Source organism: Gossypium arboreum, chromosome 7, assembly GCF_025698485.1.
Source record: "Gossypium arboreum isolate Shixiya-1 chromosome 7, ASM2569848v2, whole genome shotgun sequence".
NCBI classification, from domain to species: domain Eukaryota; kingdom Viridiplantae; phylum Streptophyta; class Magnoliopsida; order Malvales; family Malvaceae; genus Gossypium; species Gossypium arboreum.
Genome location: NC_069076.1, coordinates 55,291,286 through 55,299,542, shown reverse-complemented (window position 1 = coordinate 55,299,542; position 8,257 = coordinate 55,291,286). Strand labels below are relative to the sequence as shown.

General features: G+C 34.0%; 1 long non-coding RNA gene across 1 annotated transcript; it reads left to right on the top strand.

Moving 5' to 3' along the window:
- Positions 1-3,036: 3,036 nt before the first annotated feature.
- Positions 3,037-4,702, top strand: LOC128295081 (uncharacterized). Its single transcript, XR_008285383.1, has 3 exons — positions 3,037-3,114; positions 3,581-3,666; positions 4,483-4,702. It is a non-coding gene; the product is annotated as an uncharacterized LOC128295081 (long non-coding RNA).
- Positions 4,703-8,257: the final 3,555 nt, after the last annotated feature.

Here is an 8,257-nt window from a genome sequence, read left to right as displayed (position 1 = left end):
GCACACTAAGTTCATCTTAATTTATTTCTCATCTTGTTAAACATAAACCGCAAAGCTAATCCTCATAAACTATTATCATCAATTCACTCATTTCTCTAGGGACAAAGCCGAATGTTCAATAAGCAAATAAGGCACACAAAGCATGACTTCTTCAATTAAACCTACCATTCCCTATTTCAATGATTTTAACAATATCTAACTAATGGCCAAATATAAATACTTTCCCCATACCACGAATTCACCTATTCTAAGCTCAATTTACCAATTAAGTAACAGCACTAATGTTGAGCATTATTTGACAATTTGTCTTAAGTGGCCGACTAAATTCATGTTCCCAATTCATAATTTCAAGTATTTCATTCACAAATTATATAAACTATGCTCAAAACCTCAAATTCCATTTCGGTAAGCTCCAACATGTTAGCCAAAATTCCCAAAGCACCTAAACCACTACTATGCATATCTAACAAGTTTAAACCTCACTTATCCACCTTTACTCATAAAAGCATAAAACAACCACCATCTCTTACCATCCATATCATGGCCGAATGCCCAATTTACCATAGAATTCAAAATTTCAAAATGGGCTAAGTCAAATACTTAGTTATCAACCACACTTAAAAAAAATTCAAAGGAAATAACATGAGATTTTACCTTAATCTAGCAAAAATCCAAGAGTGACCGAAAGCCTAACTTTTCCCCTCCTATATTCGGCAATTGAAGAACAAAGAAAATGAACTAAGCCTTGTTCTTTTCACCTTTCACTATTCTATTTATTTTATTATAACACTAATAACATATATTATTATAATAATATAATAATACTAATATATGTATAAAATACATACATTTTCATTGATTATCCCACATGGCCGGCCACTATATATATAAAATGTTAATTTGACATGCAAGTCCTTGGGTTTTAAAGTCACATAATACAAGGTCCTTTCAAAATTTACCTAACACAATTCTCAAAATTTTCACATAAGTCCATTTTCAATTAATTTCACATCAATTGGTAAAAATTAAAGCATTTAAAAATTCACACAGGCATAAACATATATTTTAGATATAAAATATTATATCCAAATATTTCGGTAATTCGGTTTAGCGGTCCCGAAACCACTTCCCGACTAGGGTCAAAATAGGGCTGTCACACTTCTAATTTTGGTGTTGGATGAAAGCATTGGTAGTCTGACTGGTTTATAATTTATATTGCTCTATTTCATTGGGTATTCTATTTCATTTCGTCTGATAAGAATTGATGAGAGAATTCATATGATATTATGATTCTGTTTCTTCTACTTGATGCTTCATCTGATATATATGTATGGGAAGATATATTGATCTTGTTATATTTGATTTCAGTGGGATTAAATGATGTTTTCTTTTGGACTTTCTTTCTTTGAAGAATTATCAGGGTATTCTGTATTTTCTCTATGAATTTGGTTTTCGATTCTCCGGCATAGTATCGTATCTTGGGTTTCTTTATCCTGGATCTCTTTATTCTGGATTTCTTTATTCTGGGTTTCTCTATCTTGGATTTCTTTTTTTGGTTTTCTTGTTATCTTTGTTCCATAATTTATCAATTATGACTCATGTTCGAAGTACGTTCTTCAGCTCGTGATAATCATGTCAAATATGACTATACTTCTAATTTGATCTTGGTAATGTGGTGATTTTAGTATTGGGATTTTTTCTAATTTCTGTGTAAGGATTTGACATCAGTAAAGGCATAGGTGATAAAAGCGCGAGTTTCAGTCGGTATGGTAAATTATTTATTTGAAAGATTTCATGTGACAATTATGTCAGGATTATTTTTCCCAAGTTTGATAATAGAATTTCATTTTGTACGGATCAAAGAGTAAATAGTTTGAACGAGAAGTGTATATTTAATAGAAAGAGTTGAATATTAGTTTAAGTCACTACGAATGATAAGGTTTCCATCTTGTGAAAGCTAAAAAGTTTATTACATGTTGACAGAGTTCGGATAGATGAGAATATTGGTAACCGAAGCGTCTGAACTAGACTAGTCTACATTGAGCAATGACTTCCTGACTTTCAGTAATGTATTGTTGTATGAATTGTGATGTGTTTCAAGACAGTGAGGTAATGTGATAGTTTAGAGCATCCGATGTTACATAAAATCGGAGTTGTTAAAGGGGTTAAAGCCGAGCATTGGGATCTATCAAAATTATCCTTGTCAATGTTGATATTGGGATGGAAATGAAAAGGATTATTCTTGAGGCCATATCAGAATTATTTTTATGGCGGAAAGAGGAAAATGTGATGTATCCTATTGTTAAATGTTTGGCGAGATCTATAAATCACATTTGTATTGAATGAATTCCTACTCATCAGATTCAGGGAATTTCAGGTCTCTTTGATTGTTGGATTTCTTGGAATTCCGGTCTCCATTAAATCAAGTTGAGATCCGGGTTTTATGTCATGATATCATGGGAAATTAAGAAGGGTTGAAAATTTAAGAACAGTTGAGAGTTGAGACTGTAAGCTTTTAGATCATATGAGAAATTGAAGAGATGTATTGGAGGTACAGTCTAAGTGCAAGTTCTTCGGCACCAAATATGAGATTAAAAGTGAAGACCACTTTTACGGTAAGATTTTCGGGACGAAAATCCTCAAGGGGGAGAGTTGTAATATCCTGATTTTGGGCCTAGTCGGAATAGTGGTTTCGTGACCACAAAATCTGAGATAGAAATAATTATTTTATGATTATTTTAAGGTCTATGATATGATTGCATGATTGTGTGAAAATTTCGTGAAGAAATTTTATGCATAAAGTGCTTAATTTGAAATTTGGGACTAAATTGAATAAATTGCAAAACTTGTGTTCTAGAAGTATTTTGCATAAAATTGAATTAGATTATTAATTAGAGGTCCTTAAAGAGTAATTTTACCAATTTCTAAGTCTATGGACAAAATTGGACATGGATGGAATTTTTGAAAGTTTAGTAGTAAGGGCATTTTGGTCATTTAGGGGTAAAATGAATTAAAATACAAAATTAAAAGCCAATTTTGCTCATCTTCAACCCCATGGCCGAATATAGCAAGGAGAAACCATGGCTAGGGTTTTTCAAGCTTCCAAGCTCGATTGTAAGTCCGTTCTAGCCTCGTTTTTAATGATTTTTACGTTTTTGGAGTCCCTAGCTCGATTTAGCTTATGCTAGCAATAATTTAACCTAGGGTTTATATTTGGAAAAATACCCATAGGTGAAATTTGTGTATTTTGGTGTTTTATGATAGAATATGAGGTTTTAAATTATGTTAGAAAACTCGTGCTACTCGGTTTTAAGTGAAAACGAGCAAAAGGGCTTAATCGGTAAAAATACCTAATAGTCATAAGTACATGTTAGAGTGAGAATTTGATGTTGCCATAGAAGGGAAAAATGATCAGCATGTCATAAAACATAAGAAAATAGGCTGAATTTTAATTTACGAGCTTTGGGGCAAAAGTGTAAATATGCAAAAGTTTAGGGGCAAAATTGTAATTTTCCAAAAATATGATTTTGGGTCAATTTGAATAATGTGAGTCCTAATTAGACTATATTTTAAATGATAGAGCAAGGAAAACTGAAATTCGGGCTAAAATGGGGAAAATACCAAGTTGTGGACGAAATGGTAAAAATAGCCATTTTCGCATACGAGGTAAGTTCATGTGTAAATAATGTAGCATAATTGTTATTTTTAAGTTATTGATATTAATTATGTGTTATGCTGAATTTCATCATGAAATGTATGCTTTGTGGTTAATTTCAAATAATGTGTAAATTATGTGAGCTACTTGTTAAACATAATTGTTACCGAGTATTGATTTCGGCATTCTACGGAAGACGGCAAGAATAAGTGTTCGAGGAAAAAGCCCGTTTGAACCTTAGGAATAGATTAGGATACAAGTGATATGTCACTAGGATGGTTGAGCATCCGAACTCGTTGAGTTGAGTCCGAGTTCAGTTATAGATGCGAATGTCCGAACTCGTTGAGTTGAGTCCGAGTTCGTGAGATGTAACTAGGCATCCGAACTCGTTGAGTTGAGTCCGAGTTCACTTATGGATGCGAACGCCCGATCTCGTTGAGTTGAGTCCGAGTTCACTTATGGGCGGGTTACATGGTAGCTTGGCTACATATGTGGCACTTATGTGCAAACTTTCCATGTATCCGAATTATATTCCGATGTGTTCAACGGGTAAAGTTCTACTCAAATGGAGGAATACTAAAGATGAAAGGGTCGTATTGGTAAGTGTTGTGAAATGGATACTTTGAACAGGTATGTACTTAACCCTCGGGTTGAAAACTCGATATAACAACAATATGGTAAGATGATAAATGAAAAGGTGATATGAATGTCTTGGTGATGATTATGCAAATGATGTTTTATGTTTGCTTATATGGTTATGTTACTTGCTATTTGCATGTGAGCTTACTAAGCATTTATGCTTACTCCCTCCTTTTCATTCCTTGTAGTGTTGACAAGCCAGCTCAGAAATCGGAAACGGTCGGAGGCACGCTCACACTATCCGTATACCATCTTGGCATAATGGCTTGTATATTTTGAGTATGGCATGTATAGCATTATAATCATTTTGTATATATGGTCTTATGATATGGTTATTGAGTGGTATGGAAATAGAAATGCTTGGTAATGATTAGCCATTGGAATGGCTAATCATGATCATATTTGGTATTATGAATGTCAAATTGCTAGCTAATCCATGGAAACCATGAAATAGGTAAAATTTACCATAAAATAGATTCAGACAACAGCAGTGATGTGAGTTTGAAAAATCACTAAAAATAGTAGAAATGGAATTAAATAATGAATAAGTTATGGAATCGAAGCTTGATGAGTCTATTTTCATATGGAATAAGCGAAACAGGTATATGAGCTATATTTTATGAGATGTTTAAATTTTTGTGAAACAGGGCCAGAGCGATTTCTGGACCCCCTGTTCTGACTTTCGAAATTCACCATAAATTTTACAGAGATAATTAGAAATCATGCTTTATATGTACAGATTCCTTATTGAGTCTAGTTTTATTAGAGACAAACGGCATAGTCATTGAAGCTCTGTACAGGGAGATATATGATTCGTAATACACAGAGGTCAGAGTAGTTGAACCCTGAAACAGGGAGACTTTAACTAATAAACTGTACTAATTGGCCCAACCAAAATTCTAGAAAAAATTAGTAGATATATATATGAGTCTCGTTTCAGGAAAAATTTACAGAATTGGATTTCGAGTTTTGTAACTCGAGATATGATTTTTAAAGCGACTGTGATGCAGTTAGCCAGCTTGTCTGGAAATTTTAAAATGAATTGTATGAGCTGTTTAATTAATGAATTAAGTCCGTTAACACCTTGTGTTCGACTCCGGCAACGGTCTCGGGTACGGGGTGTTACAGGTAGCTCTAAATGGTAGGTAACCGGTCCCACTCATTTCAATATGCGATAGCATCCAATAATCCTAGGGCTCAACTTGCCCTTACGACCAAATCTCAGTACCTTCTTCTATGGTAAGACCTTAAGAAAAATGGTGTAACAGTCCGATTTAGACCCCAGTAGGAATAGTGGTTTTGGGGCCACAAATCTGAGTCAAAAAAATATTTAAATATTATTTTCCGTGTTTACAGTATGTGTTTAAGCATGTGTGAAAGTTTCATATGGAAATTCGATCGTCTGTGTGCTTAATTTGTAAAAAGGATTAAATCGCAAAAAATATAAAATTGGCTTTCTATTTCATTAAGTGCTGAATTGATGTGTCTTTCTAAATATGAGGTCCTTATGCTGTAAATGGACCAATGAATATATTAAATGACATGGTTGGACATTAGTTAGTGAAATTTTAATGTTTATAATAAGGTTAAAATAGTAAAATGCATATTAATGTTATTAATAATAAAACAAAGCATAAAATTGGTTCATTATTTTCTCCATGTTGGCTGAATATACTAAAGAAAAAGAAATAAAAACTCAAGCTAGGGTTTCGACAATTTGAACTTGAATTGAGGTATGATTTTTGATTAATTTTTGATACTTTCTACATTTTTGTGATCGTTGCTTAGTATACTATCAAGACCATATCTCAATTTCTGATTTTGTTGATGATTTTGAGTTGATCAATTGATGAAACTATGAGCTTTAAGAAGTTTGATGTTAGTAAATTAAAGATATGTTTTGGGTTAGTATATTTTTTCTTTGAATTTTTGATGAATTTGAGTAAAATGGACTAAATTGTGAAAATGAGTTTTTGAGGGACTAAACTGTGAAATAAATGAAATATGTGGTATTGTATGAGCTATAGGAATATTCGGCCAAGCACATGTTTAAAGAAATTTGGTGTATTTTGTGATTTTTGTGAAATAGAGACTAAAGTGTCAAAATGTGAAATTGTGAGGGCTAGTTTGTAAAGTGCCCTAAATATGTGTTTTTGGATTGATTTGAATGAATGTGAAAGTGAATAAGTTAAATTTGAATTTATATAGATCAAGAATTAAAGAAAATGAAATTAGATCAAGGAAAGTCGAAAGTCATCGAGTAGCAGATTCCGTCTATCCAAATCCGTACGAAGTAAGTCGATATAAAAATAAATGTGTTTAAATTGATTTATTCATCTATATATGTCAGTGTATTGTGATGAATGATAATATGAGAGCTGAATTGTAACTGTAACACCCCGAATTTGGGCCTAAAAGTATTGGGCCTTGAGTGGGGGTCTGTAAGGAGGTTGTATATAGGTATTTAATTGTGCAATGAAATGAAACAATTAAATGTTTGCTTTAGTGGTTAATGGCTTTGAGAAGTGTTGGAGAAATCTTGGGTTCAAACTTGGGCTTTAGCAAAAATTTTGGTATTAAGTGAAAAAACCGGATGCTTGGATGAGGGTTTTAAATTATTGTGTTAAATAAATGACACAAGAAAGCTTGTAGTCTAGTGGTTGTGGCGTCATTAAGGTTGTATGGGAGCCTGGGTTCAAGCCTTGGCTCTTGCAATTTATTTTGTTTTTTTAAGGAACTGGACTTTGGCCTTTAGACCTTATAATTAATTGGGGATAAAATATGACACAAAAAGCCTTGTGGCTTAGTGGCAAGTAGCGTGGAGCATCATCGAGGGAGGCATGGGTTTGAATCCCATGGCAAGCAATGAGCATTTATTTTGCTAACAGGGGGCGGCAAGAGTTCGTGTTGAATTTAAACTCTGATGTTGGAGGGATCCCACATCTGGAAGCTAACATAAGAGTGGTTACGAAGCTGGCTCTAAATAGAGGGAACCATGAGGAGAGTAAAGGTACCTTTTCTTGGCTGATCCCTTTTGCTGTATGGCATGCTCGTTTGGGTTGGGCGTCGGCTAAGAGTGCTCAGACCGTGGATTAACTCCAGTCTCCTATCAGGTGTGTATTTCTCACTACTCTAGCTGTAGGATGGCTACTTCGGGCCGCAATGGGCCGAAAGGGGCCATGTAGGCCCAATGGGCCTACGGGCCCAATTGGATAAGTTGTTTGATTGTGTAGTAAATATTGGACTAGGCTAGGTGAATCTCATATTTGTGGCTGGATTTAGGCTAAAAGGGCCACACGAGCGTGTGGGTCCATTTGGGCCGAGAATGGGCTTTAGGGTCATTCGTATTGTTATTCTTGTTTAGAATACTTTAGTTTACCAATTACAGAAATGCCCTCGACTTGTAAAATTACCAAAGTACCCTCGATTTATAGAATTACTGTTTTACCCTCGATTTACAGAATTACTATTTTACCCTCAATTTACAAAATTACCGTTTTACCCTCGATTGTGAAATTACTGAAATATCCCTATAGGGTAGAATTACCAAAATACCCCTAATTTGTAAAATTACCAAAATACCACTGGTTTGTGAAATTACCGAAATACCTTCAATTTGTAAAATTACCAAAATACCCCTGATTTACAAAATTTCAAAAATACCGTTGACTTTCTAAAAATTATAGAAATACCATTTGTTTACAAAATTACTGAAATACCCTTGGTTTGTAAATTTACCAAAACACCCTTGTAGGTTGAAATGACTAAAATACCCCTAATAGGTAAAAAGACCGTAAAGCCCCTGTAGGGTAAAGTGACTGTAATACCCTTGTATGGTAAAATGACGAATATGCCCTTATATTCCGTATGACTGATGTGCTTAGGATTTACATATATTGATATTGGATTAGTTAAGTTTGAGTGACAGGTAGTGGTTATCGTAGGTGACTGATTATGGAAACG